Consider the following 15,663-nt stretch of genomic DNA (forward strand, 5'->3'; position numbering starts at 1 on the left):
TGGGAGACCCAGGTTCAATCCCTGGGTTGGGAAGATCCCCTGGAGAAGGAAATGGCAACCCACTCCAGTATTCTTGCCTGGACAACCTCATGGATTTTCCTCCTATGGAGGAGCCTGGTAGGCTATAGTCCATCGACTTCACTTTCACTTTTCACTTTCAGTCAAGCTAAAGCATGGTCAATTTTATCTTTTTAAAAAAAACTATTAGTTTTGTTGATCCTTTTTATTGTTCTTTCTAGTCTTCATTTCATTTCTTTATGCTCCAATCTTTTTTTATTTCTTTCTGCTAATCTTGGGCTTGATTTGTTCTTCTAGTCCGTGAGGTGTACAATTTTCTGGCGGGGCACAGAGCTCATGGGTTGCCCAGAAAGGGGAATATGAATAAAAGGACAGGAGCTAGTCTGAGCTAGGCTAAAAGGTTTTCTGAGTATTGTGAGGATAAGGACACCTAGAATTTTATTCTCCTTCCTTTCCCCGTGCCTTCTCAGCTTCTGGGCAGGAGGGTAGGGGCCTCCTGAGCAAGAACTGCCACCAGGTTTTTTCTGTGGTTCCCAGAGCTCGGGGCAGGCAGTGAGTGGGGCACCTCCGCTGGTGCCACCTGACCTCGTCCCCCAGCTTAGGGCCGCTTCTCGCTGCCTGTGAGCACCAGGGTCTGCAGGATGACAGATGGTGATACAGTTCCCTTGCTCACGTCATTCTCATCCACCACCACAAGTCGGCGACTCCTTGCTTCCACTAGCCTGCTGAGAAAGGTCTCCAGAGTCTCATCCAGGTAGCACTTGAAGCCAGATTTAAAGTAATGTGATCAATTTTTCAGGGCTTTGACTATAGGCACATCTAGGTTGTGGTAGGTCTTTTATGCTGCCTGATGGATAACATCAGTGAAGAAGGAAATGGTAACCCACTCTAGTGTTCTTACCTGGGAAGTCCCATGGACAGAGAAGCCTCATGGGCTACAGTCCAGAGGATCCCAAAGAGTCGAACATGACTGAAGTGACTTAGCACGGATAACATCAAACGTGGAATAGATGTTCACCACCTGACCTTCCTCATTCACTGGCAGATCCTGTACAAAGACGCCCAGAGCCATGTCAATGGGGTCATAGTACAGAACATAGCAATGCTGGCATAGAAGCTAATCTTCTATTAGACTTAGACATGAACTCTGGCTTAAGAACTCAGTGATAAACACTTTGAGGAACTTGAGAATGCACTTGTGGGTGAGGATGTACAAGATGTTGCTTGATTCTGGGTCAACAACCGGCAACCTGTGGATCTTGTTTGGAATTAATGAAAAGACAGCATTAAACAAGTTGGCATTAGGAGAAATGCAGACAAGTGGTTAACGAAGTCCTGTATATACACCTCCTTTCAAGTTTCTATTTTGTATTCTTCCAGCTCATAGCTCTGGAACCAAGGCTGATTTATAGTAATAGTGCAGGGTATTGATGAAATTGGTGATAATCCACATGCCCACAAGTCCTTGCTTTTTAGTATCCAGAAAGGGGCAGCTTGTATACCTGCAGGAAAGTAGCAAATACAACCAAATTGGAGCTTGTGAGAATCAGGTCATAGCAGCCAGAAACTTTATAAAGGATGGATATATGTTATTGTTGGATTCTGGGGTCTCTCTCTTTTTTAGTTAATTAATTTTATTTATTTTTGGCATGCAGGACCTTTGTTGTGGCATATGGGATTTTTCGTTTGGTGTGAGGGCTCTTCCTTGTGGTATGTGGGCTTCTCTCTAGTTGTGGGGCATGGGCTCCAGAACACCTGGGCTCAGCAGCTGCCACGTGTGAGCTCTGTAGTTCTGGCATCTGGGCTTAGTTGCCTCCTGACCAGAGATCGAACCTGCATCCCCTATGTTGGAAGATGGACTCTTAACTGCTGGACCCCCAGGGAAGTCCTGATTCTGGAGTCTCTTGAGGATGTTTATTTTTCCAGAGTTGGAAACTCTCAAGAAGTGACCATATCCATTGCAAAAGGCCCTGGCTGGGTTCATTTGCTCTAGGAACCTCACTTTCTTTATCATTATTATTATTATTATTATTATAGAGGTATTTATTGCTTTGGTGCTTCCTTCATGGCTCAGACAGCAAAGAATCTGCCTGCAATGTGAGAGACCTAGGTTCGATCCCTTGGTTGGGAAGATCCCCTGGAAAAGGGAATGGCTACCCCCTCCAGTGTTCTTGCCTGGAGAATTCCATGGACAAAGGAGCCTGGCAGGCTACAGTTCATGGGATCACAAAGACCCAGACACAACTTAGCGACTAAACAACTACAACAACAACAAAATAGATCATGTATTTCCTGTGTTTCATGAAGTTAACTAGTTGCTATTATAGGTACAATAAGAATTAGTTCTGTTTTCTGACCTCCTGAGAATAATATTTTAAGGTAAGTGTTAGTCGTGTCCAACTCTTTCTGGAACCCATGGACTGTAGCCCACCAGACTCCTCTGTCCAGGTAAGGAATTGCCTATTCATTGAACACAACTCAATAACTGGAGTTGACTAATGATAGACCAGGGAACAGTCAGGCACAGTGTAGTAAATTATGTTCTGTCATCTTATAATTCTTAATAATTCAGCTGTCACTCTAGACATTTTAGAGTCTTTGTCTGGAGAATGGAGAGAAATAAAATTTAGGCTGCTAGTACAGACAAGGTAAAAATCTGGGGTGTCAGAGGAAGGAAAGGCATCACAGAGAAGACTCTAAAATTGGGTGCCGGATGGTGAGTGAAAGTTCACAAAGGTGACACGGGGAGAAAGAGAGGGCATTCTAGACAGAAGGAGCAAGATGGACACAGATCACAGATGGAAGACATCTTCGCTGGGAATAGAGAGGCTGCGTGCATTTGTGAGAAAGAGTTCAGGAAGGCAGATTGAAGGGGCAGGGTGGGGGCCAGGTAATATGGTGTTCTTAAGAGTTAGACAAGCCTGGGACCAGACTCCTGCTCGGCTTCTAATTAGCTCTGCAATCTTGAGCAAGTACCTTTGTAATATTCATAATTCCCTATCTGTAAATTCATAAGAACAAACCAGTACCTACCTCCGAGGATTACTGTGAGTTTGAAATAAGAGAGACCATTTAAAGTGCTTAAAATGACAGTTGATCACGAGGTATCATTTACAGGCTCAGTCAATAGACGTGTGTGGTTGCTATTGGTACTGTCATGCTAGTAACAATGTGTGTATGGGTATACACACTAATAACAATAGTTCTTCTATGTGAATAAAGGGACTAGATTATGAAATGGTTTAGAGACCATGTTTAAGAGTACAGGCTTTTTCTTTTAGGCCAATGTTTCTAAAATGTGGTCAGTTAGGCTATGAAAGTAACAGTCCTCAAGCAGCTTCTGTGGCAAAAGCAATGCAAAGATACCTGTTTGAAAATTTTATGAATATGAAATGGAAGAAAAATGATCAAATACCGTTATGCTCTTAATAAGGGTTCACACATAGAGATGGCTCAAATTGGACAGACTCTTAAGGTATAGTTAAAATGATCAGGATATAGTTTATTTTAGTTATATCATTGGAATATTATTGTTTATGTGTGTAAAGTTTGCATTTTTTCTTGTTACTATTGTGTTGTGTTATGACTCTGATTAACAAAAATAGATTAATGACTGAAAAAGTGATTCATTGACGTGTAAAAGCAATGATAAAAATAGTACAAAAACTACAATTCAGAAGTGCAATTAGTGAACAGGATTTCAGGATCTGTTGGAACAAGAGCATCTGTGAACATGATGAATTCACCCAAGCAGCTGAAAGGGAAAGTGTGACTGGGAAGGGTGGCTATGAATATCTAAAAATAGGATTTTATTGAACCAGAGGTTTATTCCCCTCTTGCTTCCAGTGTGCACTGTGTGAAAACTCTGTCAGAATGCTTTGTGATGCTCTCAGTGGTTTTACATCATTCCCGAAACAGAATAACCTGGAGACTTCCCTGGTGACCCAGTGGTTAAGATTCCTTTTTTTTAATGCAGGGGGCACAGGTTCAGGGAACGAAGATCACACATGCTATGCAGCGCAACCAAAAAATAAGCAAATGAAAAAACAAAATAGAATAACCTTATAGGTCAACCTGGAGAAGGAAACGGCACCCCACTCCAGTATTCTTGCCTGGAAAATTCCGTGGACAGAGGAGCCTGGCAGGGCTACAGTCCATGGGGTCACAAAGAGTCGGACACAACTGAGCATGCTTGCCTATGGGTCAACCAGTAGTTTTTACTGAAGCAGGCACAAAATAATATTTTCTGGTACGAAACTGATTTATTTTATTTCTAAATGCAAAGAGGCCAAAACAGTAGCATCCGCAGATGCAAGCCATGCTAGGGCCAACATGTTTATAAAACTGGCCTCAAACTCAGGACAAATGAAATGCTGGGAGAGGAAGCCACAGCAGTCATGGGCAAACGTAAAGTCAGGGCAGGATGCTGCATAGCACAAATGACACACAAAGATGTGGAGCTCTTCTTCTTGTGATGATGACAGCCAGGTTTTGTTTTCAGTTCAGTTCAGCCCCTCAGTTGCGTCTGACTCTTTGCGACCCCGTGGACTGCAGCATGCCAGGCTTCCCCGTCCATCGCCAACTCCTGCAGCTTACTCAAACTCATGTCCGTTAACTCGGTGATGCCATCCAACTGTCTCATCCTCTGTCGTCCCCTTCTCCTCCTGCCCTCAATCTTTCCCAGCATCAGGGTCTTTAAAAAAATTTTTTTAATAGTTGAATAATTTATTTTGTTTTATAGTTAAGTAAAACTATAAAACAAAACTATATTTTGTTTCATAGTTGAGTAAAACTATAAAACAAGACTATATTTTTGTTTTATAGTTGAGTCGAACCACAGAAAGGGAAAGATATACTCAACTGAATGCAGAGTTCCAGAGAATAGCAAGGAGAGATAAGAAGGCCTTCTTAAATGAACAACGCAAAGAAATACAGGGAAGCAATAGAATGGGAAAGACTAGAGATCTCTTCAAGAAAATTAGAGATATCAAGGGAACGTTTCATGCAAGAATGGGCACAATAAAGGACAGAAATGGTGAGGACCTAACAGAAGCAGAAGAGATTAAGAAGAGGTGGCAAGAAGAACTATACAGAAAAGATCTTAAGGACCCAAACAATCATGATGATGTGGTCACTTACCTAGAGCTGGACATCCTGAAGTGTAAGTGGGTCTTAGGAAGCATCACTATGAACAAAGCTAGTGGGGGTGATGGAATTCCAGCTGAGCTACTTTAAATACTAAAAGATGATGCTGTTAAAATGCTTCACTCAATGTCTGCAAACTTGAAAACTCAGCAGTGGCCACAGGACTGGAAAATGTCAGTTTTCATTCCAATTCCAAAGAAGAGCAGTGCCAAAGAATGTTGAAACTAACATACAATTTTACTCATTTCACATGATAGCAAAGTTATGCTCAAAATCCTTCAAGCCAGGCTTCAGCAGTACTTGAATCAAGAACTTCCAGTTGTACAAGCTAAGTTTAGAAAAGGCAGAGGAACCAGAGATCAAATTGCCAACATTTGTTGGATCATGGAGAAAGCAAGGGAATTCCAGAAAAACATCTACTTCTGCTTCATTGACTATGCTAAAGCCTTTGACTGTGGATCAGAACAAACCATGGAAAATTCTGAAAGAGATTGGAATATCAGACCACTTTACTTGTCTCCTGAAAAACCTATATGTAGGTCAAGAAGTGACAGTTAGAACCAGACATGAAACAACTGATTGGTTCAAAATTGGGATGGGGTACAACATGGCTGTATATTGTCACCCTGCTTATTAAACTTCTATGCAGAGTGTGTGTGTGTATGTTAGTCAGTCAGTCATGCAGAAATGCTGGGTTGGATGAATCACAAGCTGGAATCAAGACTGCTGGGAGAAATATCAGTGTCTCAAATGATGCAGATGATACCACTCTAATCACAGAAAGTGAAGAGAAACTAAAGAGTCTCCTGATGAGGGCGAAAGAGAAGAGTGAAAAAGGTGGCTCAAGACTCAACATTACAAAAATTAAGATCATGCCATCCAATCCTATCACTTCATGGAAAGTAGAAGGGAAAAAAATGGAAGCAGTGGCAGATTTTCTTTTCTTGGGCTCTAAAATCACTGAGGATGGTGACTGCAGCCTTGAAATTAAAAGATGCTTGCTCCTTGAAAGGAAGACTATGACAAACCTAGACGATGTCTTAAAAAGCCCAGACATCACTTTGCCTACAAAGGGCCATATAATCAGTGTTAGTCGTTAGTTGCTCAGTCGTGCCCGACTCTTTGTGACCCCATGGACTGCAGTCCACCAGGCTTCTCTGTCCATGAGATTTTCCAGGCAAGGATACTGGAGTGGGTTGCCATTTCTTTCTCCAGGGGATCTTCCCAACCCAGGGATTGAACCTGGGTCTCCTGCACTGCAGGCAGATTCTTTACTGACTGAGCTACAAGGGAAGCCCCATATGAGCTATGGTTTTTCCGGTAATCACATATGGTTGTGAGAGTTGGACCATAAAGAAGGCTGAGCACCCAAGAATTGATGCTTTTGAACTGTGGTGCTGGAGACTCTTAAGAGTCCCCTGGACTGTAAGGAGATCAAACAGGTCAATCCTAAAGGAAATCAACCCTGAATATTCATTGGAAGGACTGATGCTGAGGCTGAAGCTCCAATACTTTGGTCACCTGATGCAAAGAACTGACTCACTGGAAAAGACCTTGATGCTGGGAAAGACTGAAGGTGAAAGGAAAAGGGATGAGGATGAGATGTTGGGATAGCATCACCAACTCAATGGACATGAGTCTGAGCAAACTCCAGGAGACAGTGGAGGACTGAGGAGCCTCGCGTGCTGCAGTCCATGGAGTTGGAAAGCGTCAGACATGACTTACTGACTGAACAACAACAACAAAGCCATTAGTGGGGGATAGAATAAACCAGCTCTTTGCATCTCTGTGGTACCCATATGAAAGAGAAAGACATACCTTATAGTTTTGAACTCTCATTATCATTTGATCTAATATTTTTGTGAGAGAGGATGCAGATTAGAAGTGTATTTGAGGGCATGCTGATGGAGGACCAGGCATGCATCCAGCAAAGAAAGGTTTTGACTTTCGAAAAGTATCGACTCTTTTTTTTTTTAATATTTATTTGTTGTTTTTTTTTTTTTTGGCTGCCTAGGGTCTTGGCTGCCTCTCGTCTCAGAGGATGAGATGGTTGGATGGCATCACCAACGTGATGGACATGAATTTGAGCAAACTTCGGGAGTTGGTGATGGACAGGGAAGCCTGGCATGCTGCAGTCCATGGGGTCGCAAGGAGTTGGACACGACTGAGCGACTGAATTGAACTGAACTAAATGGGTCTTAGTTGTGGCAGGCAGACTCAGTAGTTGTGACTTACAGGTTTAACTGACCATAGGGCATGTTGGATCCTACTTCCCCAACCATGTTGGGACCCACGCCCCCTGCATTGGAAAGCAGATTCTTAACACTGGAGCACCAAGGAAGTTCCCCTATCTATTGCTACAAAAATGTATAGTCGCTTCAAAACCTCATCACTTAAATAATAGGAATTTATTAATCTCACGAGTCTGTCGGCCAGTGGAGTGGTTCTTCTCCTCTCAGCTAGGCTTACCCTGGTGTCGGTGACAAGATGTGAGCAGGACCAGTTGTGTCTTTTGTGGAGCTCAGGGCCCCTTATTTAGACATTATGAAGAATTTTAAAGTAATGACAACAGAACATTAAACCAAGCATGGGATCTTTCTTACATAGGACCCTGTGTGACTGCAAAGGCCAAGAGCCATGAAGCCAGTCCTAGATGTGGGTCATCGTGTAGGCAGCTCTGCTGCCCTCAGCTGGGTTCTTCCATGTGTCTGAGTAGCAGTGTGGCTAGTCTGGGTTAGACTTGGCTGGGACAACAGGGGTAGCTCTGCTCTGTCCATCTCATCCTTTAGCAGGCTGGCCCAAGCATGTGCCTGTGGCAAAGAGACAGGAGGAAGGACAAGCAAGCCCAAACATGCAGGCGCTTCTCAGGTCTCTGCTTTGTCACACGTGCTGCCGTCCACTGGATCACGAGTGGGCTTCCCAGGGGGCACTAGTGGTTAAGAGACCACCTGTCCATGCAGGTGGACAGAAAAGACTCAGATACGATCCCTGGGTCGGGAAGATCCCCTGGAGGAGGGCACAGTAACCCACTCCAGTATTCTTGTCTGGGGAATCCCAGGGACAGAGGAGCCTGGTAGGCTGCAGTCCATAGGGTTGCACAGAGTCGACGTGACTGAAGCAACTTAGCAAGCACGCATGCACGCACACTGGGTCCCAGCAACTGCTATGGCGAACCCAGAAGTAGAGCGGGAGGGTGCTACCACACCATGACAAAGGGATGAAGAATTAGGGCTGCTTTTGCCTTGCACCTCCCTCAACTACTCAAAACTAGCTGTATCCAAGTGCTAAAATTCCACACTGTCTTATTTACTAAGAACAGTTAAGAATGGTGATCTTCACTAAGTGGTGAAGAAGGAACAAAAATTGTTAGCACCATCAAATCTCCATGACAGAGCATATGTCTTTTCCATGTGTCTTGCGAATAAATGGGTGGCTTGGACTAAAACTGTTTTTCTACCCTGAAGTGTGCTGGCTATCCAGGAGGAATGTACTCATGTGAAAAACTGAAATGAGAGAGGAGATAAAATTTCTTTATAACACTAATAATGCCAGGAAAAACCAGAAACCAGAAATCATCCTTGTCATTACCAGTGTTGTGAGGAAATGTTATCTCAAAGGTTTCCAGTGAGTGTCAACATGCCATGGGCAGTAGGTTGAAAATCTCAAACCTCTCATTTCAACCTCATCGGATATTAAGTGCAGAAGATAACATATCAGGAAATTGAACTGTGATGCAGGAGGCTTTGTCAGCCAGCATTGAGTCTTCCCTAACACTTGATTTTTTTCCATTTTCTGGAGAAAGACATCTGTGACATTGGGCATATTTAAAACCCATTTAGTGTGCCAGAAAACGTGGAGAAATTCTTTCCTGTGCTGAACCCAAACAGGAAACTTTAGAAATTCATTTGCAACTGTCATCCAAGTTAAAACATCCAAAGACTTCCCTGGTGGTCCACTGCTTGAGAATCTGGTTGAGAACCCCTGCCAATGCAGGGGACATGAGTTTGATCCCAGGGCAGAGAAGATCCCACATGCCAACTAGGGCAACTAGGGGCATGTGGGGCAACTAGGCTGGTGCCCCACAATGAATGAGCTCGAGTTCTGGAGCCCACATGCTGCAACTACTAAAACCTGCACACCTAGAGTCCATGCTCCCAAACAGGAAAAGCCATGGCAATGAGAAGGCCATGCATGGCATCTAGAGAGTAGCCGCTCCTCCCCACAACGAGAGAAAGCCCATGTGCAGCAGAGAAGACCCAGCACAGTGAAAAATAATAAATAATTTTAGAAATCCAACCATACAGCCTTTGACTTAATTGCTTGTAAAATTGGCGTTCAGTGAGAGACTTCACCACTGTTTCTAGGTATATGTCCCCATCCAAATACACACAACATAGTATGTAGGGCCACCAAGCATTTGCTGCCCATCATTCTTAGTTATGGGCTTCCCAGGTGGCACTAGTGGTAAAGAATCTGCCTGTCAATGCAGGAGATGCAGGTTCCATCCCTGGGTCAGGGAGATCCCCTGCAGTAGGAAAAGGCAATCCACTCCGGTATTCTTGCCTGGGAAATCCCATGGACAGAGGAGCCTGCCAGGCTACAGCGCATGGGTTCTCAAAGAGTTGAGTATGACTGAGCGACTGAGCGTGCATGCATTTGTAATTTTGCTTTCTAATTTAGTAGAGCAAGATAGATGGAATCTGTCATTAATGCAGATACACATATACATGTGTTTATTATGTCTAGACCATTCAGGTATGACTTAAATCAAATCCCTTATGATTATACAGTGGAAGTGAGAAATAGATTTAATGGACTAGATCTGATAGACAGAGTGCCTGAAAGACTATGGATGGAGGTTCGTGATATTGTACAGGAGACAGGGATCAAGACCATCCCCATGGAAAAGAAATGCAGAAAAGCAAAATGGCTGTCTGGGGAGGCCTTACAAATAGCTGTGAAAAGAAGAGAAGTGAAAAGCAAAGGAGAAAAGGAAAGATATAAGCATCTGAATGCAGAGTTCCAAAGAATAGCAAGAAGAGATAAGAAAGCCTTCCTCAGCGATCAATGCAAAGAAATAGAGGAAAACAACAGAATGGGAAAGACTAGAGATCTCTTCAAGAAAATTAGAGACACCAAGGGAACATTTTATGCAAAGATGGGCTTGATAAAGGACAGAAATGGTATGGACCTAACAGAAGCAGAAGATATTAAGAAGAGGTGGCAAGAAAACACAGGAGAGCTGTACAAAAAGAGCTTCACGATCCGGATAATCACAATGGTGTGATCACTTACCTAGAGCCAGACATCCTGGAATGTGAAGTCAAGTGGGCCATAGGAAGCATCACTATGAACAAAGCTAGTGGAGGTGATGGAATTCCAGTGGAGCTATTTCAAATCCTGAAAGATGATGCTGTGAAAGTTCTGCACTCAGTATGCCAGCAAATTTGGAAAACTCAGCAGTGGCCACAGGACTGGAAAAGGTCAGTTTTCATTCCAATCCCAAAGAAAGGCAATGCCAAAGAATGCTCAAACTACTGCACAATTGCACTCATCTCACATGCTAGTAAAGTAATGCTCAAAATTCTCCAAGCCAGGCTTCAGCAATATGTGAACCATGAACTTCCAGATGTTCAAGCTGCTTTTAGAAAAGGCAGAGTAATCAGAGATCAAATTGCCAACATCTGCTGGATCATGTAAAAAACAAGAGAGTTCCAGAAAACATCTATTTCTGCTTTATTGACTATGCTAAAGCCTTTGACTGTGTGGATCACAATAAACTGGAAAATTCTGAAAGAGATGGGAATACCAGACCACCTGACCTGTCTGTTGATAAACCTATATGCAGGGCAGGAAGCAACAGTTAGAACTGGACATGGAACAACAGACTGGTTCCAAATAGGAAAAGGAGTACGTCAAGCCTGTATATTGTCAGCCTGCTTATTTAACTTATATGCAGAATACATCATAAGGAACGCTGGGCTGGAAGAAGCACAAGCTGGAATCAAGATTGCCAGGAGAAATATCAATAACCTCAGATATGCAGATGACACCACCCTTATGGCAGAAAGTGAAGAGGAACTAAAAGCCCCTTGAGGAAAGTGAAAGAGGAGAGCGAAAAAGTTGACTTAAAGCTCAACATTCAGAAAGCTAAGATTGTGGCATCTAGTCCCATCGCTTCATGGGAAATAGATGGGGAAACAGTGGAAACAGTGTCAGACTTTATTTTTTGGGGCTCCAAAATCACGGCAGATGGTAATTGCAACCATGAAATTAAAAGACGATTACTCTTTGGAAGGAAAGTTATGACCAACCTAGATGGCATGTTTAAAAGCAGAAACATTACTTTGCGAACAAAAGTCCATTTAGTCAAGGTTATGGTTTTCCAGTGGTCATGTATGGATGTGAGAGCTGGACTGTGAAGAAAGCTGAGCACCGAAGAATTGATGCTTTTGAATTGTGGTGTTGGAGAAGAGATCTTGAGAGTCCCTTAGACTGCAAGGAGATCCAACCAGTCCATCCTAAAGGAGATCAGTCCTGGGTGTTCTTTGGAAGGACTGATGCTGAAGCTGAAACTCCAATACTTTGGCCACCTGATGCGAAGAGTTGACTCATTGGAAAAGACTCTGATGCTGGGAGGGATTGGGGGCAGGAGGAGAAGGGGACGACAGAGGATGAGATGGCTGGATGGCATTACCAACTCGATGGACATGAGTTTGGTTCTACTCCAGGAGTTGCTGATGGACAAGGAGGCCTGGCATGCTGGGATTCATGGGGTCTCAAAGAGTCGGACCCCACTGAGTGACTGAACTGAACTGAAGGATTGATTGCAAATAATAGTATCCTTTTTGCTGATTTGTTATTCCTCACCATTCTACCTTTGCTATTTCAGCTTTCTATCGAAACTCTGGATCTGAGTATATTTGAATAGTTCTTTTTAGTAAGCCTGGTATATGGCACTATCTAAACTCTTGCTACCTGTTATCTAAAATTCAGGTACTAAGTGTATGTATCCCTTGCTATATGAACTTGATTTCCAAACTCAAGGTCAGGAGATAAATAGGTTTGATAACAGGGGATACTTGAATACTATTAATTTTAAATAATATATTAATTTTATTATTTAAAATTTTTGTGAATGTTTACCTAAAATTGGAGGTTTTCATATGTTCCAGGCAGCTAATAAGTGGTTATTAAACACTGAAAATTTAAGGAACACTCCTTTCCTTTAGGGATCATTGAAAGAGATTTTAAATAGAGGGGAAAATATAATCAGATCTGCATTTTCATATTATTCAGGAAAATAGTGTTGAGTTTGGAAGATGGCACATAAAATTCCATACTGGGGACTTCCCTGATGGTCCAGTGGTTAGGAATCCACCTGCCAATGCAGGGGGCACGGTTTGATCCCTGGTCCAGGAAGATCCAACATGCTGCGGAGAACCTAAGCTTGGGCGCCACAGTTGCTAAGCTCGCATGCCACAACTACCAAAGCCTGCATGCATACAGCCTGTGCTCCACAACAAGAGAAGCCACTGCAATGAGAAGCCTAGTTTCTGTAACTAGAGAGTAGCCCCTGCTCACTGCAACTAGAGAAAGCCCGCATGCAGCAACAAAGACCTAGCACAGCCATAAATCAATTGATCAAACTAAGTAAACAAATGAAGGTACCTGTGTTCCCCCCAAAAAGCTTGATACTGGCAGACTTTATTCTTTCTACAAACATTCAGGAACCTACTGAACAGAGCTTGTATTGGAGGATACAAGAATGGAAGGATTGCAATGGGGGTCTATTGTCCCGAGTCCAGCCTCATGGAAGTAACCACTATTCAAATTACCCAATGATTAAATCACAATTGTGTTAAGTCCTGATGAAGAATCAGGAGTGGCTCTGAGAGATGGCGTGGAGATAGAAACCATTCTTAGAGAAAGATGAGACATGAAGGTGAAAGAGGAAGGAGATGAAAGATGATTCCAGTTTTCTGGTTTAGAGCCTGAGGTTATTGACAGAAAAAGGAGGGCGGATTTAAGAGGAAGTGATTTGCCATCTTTTGATAATTAAGTGATGTGCTGTGCTGTGCTTAGTCACTCAGTCGTGTCCTTCTTTTTGTGACCTATAGCCCTCCAGGCTCCTCTGTCCATGGGGATTTTCCAGGCAAGAATACTGTATTGGATTGTCCTCCTCCAGGGGATCTTCCCAACCCAGGGATCAAACTCAGGTCTCCCACATTGCAGAAGAATTCTTGACCATCTGTGCCACTAAGTGATGGACGTGATGACTTTGAACTGCCTGTGAGATATGCAGGATAGTTGTGCAGAAGGCAGGTGTGTATTTAAATGTGGAGTGAGAAATCTGAGCTGCAGGTACATATTTGGGGATACAGGATGGACTGGTAGCTACGGAGACTGACTCAGCTTGTCCACTATCCTTAATAGCTTCTCCTCTGGCCTCAGTCAAGGCTATAGACAACTGTTTCTGCAGGGCAAGATATTTTTTTCAACCAGCTTCCATCTCTTAACTTCCACTTTGAACCTCCCTACTTTGGTTTAGTCTTTATTCTTTTCTCTTGCCTCGAATCTATATATTTCCCTTATGGAATTTTTTTTTTTCTTTTTGCTTGCTCAACTTCCATTCACTCTACTTCTGCTAACAGCTTCTGGGTTTTGCTTGAGGCTTCACCTTCCCCCACCACTCTAATCCTATGTAGTTCTGGTAATACTGATTCCACCCTGAATTTGGGGCAAGAGAGTCTATACCTGTGACAGAGGCCTGGCTAACCAAAGTCTCCTGGTGATAGAGATTACCTCAGGGTTGATTGCATGATCAGAGTAAGAAAATAAAAAAGAGATGCCCTGAAAGCTTTGCTGAGACTTCTGGCAGAAAGTCAGGGGTTCTTTCCCTCTTAATGTAAACCTAAAAGGATGTAACGGTAACGTTTCTACGATAGTCTTATAGCCACAAGGATTTTGAGGACAGAGCAAATACAGTGAGAGGAGCATGACAATGAAGAAAGTGAATTTTGGTGATCTTGCTGAATTCCGTCTTTACTTAGGAAATTTAACCCATTGACACTGATTGTGATTACTGCTTCCTCCTGTTGAATTTCTTTATTTGTATTCTTTTAATACAGTGGTTCTCAGATACTTAAGTCTGACCCCATCCTACAGGTTCTGATTCATTTGGTCTGGGGTGCGCTCCGGCCATTAGCATTGTTTAAATTAATTTGTATTGGAGTATAGTTGCTTTACAGTGCTGTGCTAGTGTCTGCTGTATAGCAAAGGGTATCAGCTGTACATGTACCTCTCTCTCTCTCTTTTAATTTCTTTCCCATTTAGGTCACTACAGAGCACTGAGTAGAGTTCCCTGTGCTATATAGTAGGTTATCTCTTTTATACACAGTATCAATAGTGTATATACATCAATCCCAGTCTCCCAATTCATCTCATGGCCCCTTCCCCCTTGGTATCCATAGGTTTGTTCTCTATGTCTGTGTCCCTATTTCTACTTTGCAAATAAGATCATCTATACCATTTTTCTAGATTCCACATATATGTATTAATATGCAATACATTTTTCTCTGACTTATTTCATTCTGTATGACAGTCTCTAGGTCCATCCACGTCTCTACAAATGACCCAATTTCATTCCTTTTTATGGCTGAGTAAAGAGCCTCTTGATGAAAGTGAAAGAGGAGAGTGAAAAGGTTGGCTTAAAGCTCAACATTCAGAAAACTAAGCTCATGGCATCTGGTCCCATCACTTCATGGGAAGTAGATGGGGAAACAGTGGAAACAGTGTCAGACTTTATTTTTTTGGGCTCCAAAATCACGGCAGATGGTGATTGCAACCATGAAATTAAAAGACACTTACTCCTTGGAAGGAAAGTTATAACCAACCTAGATAGCATATTCAAAAGCAGAGACATTACTTTGCCAACAAAGGTCCATCTAGTCAAGGCTATGGTTTTTCCAGTGGTCATGTATGGATGTGAGAGTTGGACTGTGAAGAAAGCTGAGCGCCAAAGAATTGATGCTTTTGAACTGTGGTGTTGGAGAAGAGATCTTGAGAGTCCCTTGGACTGCAAGGAGATCCAACCAGTCCATTCTAAAGGAGATCAGCCCTGGGTGTTCATTGGAAGGACTGATGCTAAAGCTGAAACTCCAATACTTTGGCCACCTGATGCGAAGAGTTGACTCATTGGAAAAGACTCTGATGCTGGGAGGGACTGGGGGCAGGAGGAGAAGGGGACGACAAAGGATGAGATGGCTGGATGGCATGATCGACTCGATGGATATGAGTTTGAGTGAACTCTGGGGGTTGCTGATGGACAGGGAGGCCTGGCGTGCTGCAATTCATGGGGTCACAAAGAGTCGGAAACGACTGAGCGACTGAACTGGACTGAACTGAATATTCTACTGTGTACGTGTCCCACATCTTCTTTATCCATTCCTCTGCTGATGGCCATTTAGTGGCCTTTGGTATTTTTAAAATTTCCCCATG

General features: G+C 43.0%; 1 protein-coding gene and 1 pseudogene across 6 annotated transcripts in view; one reads left to right on the top strand and one right to left on the bottom strand.

Moving 5' to 3' along the window:
• Positions 1-15,663, top strand: part of TNRC6A (trinucleotide repeat containing adaptor 6A) — a 224,545-nt gene that overhangs the window by 12,718 nt on the left and 196,164 nt on the right. The gene's annotated exons all lie outside the window — the stretch shown is intronic.
• Positions 617-7,445, bottom strand: LOC101118919 (5'-AMP-activated protein kinase subunit gamma-1-like; annotated as a pseudogene).

Source organism: Ovis aries, chromosome 24, assembly GCF_016772045.2.
Source record: "Ovis aries strain OAR_USU_Benz2616 breed Rambouillet chromosome 24, ARS-UI_Ramb_v3.0, whole genome shotgun sequence".
Taxonomy (NCBI): domain Eukaryota; kingdom Metazoa; phylum Chordata; class Mammalia; order Artiodactyla; family Bovidae; genus Ovis; species Ovis aries.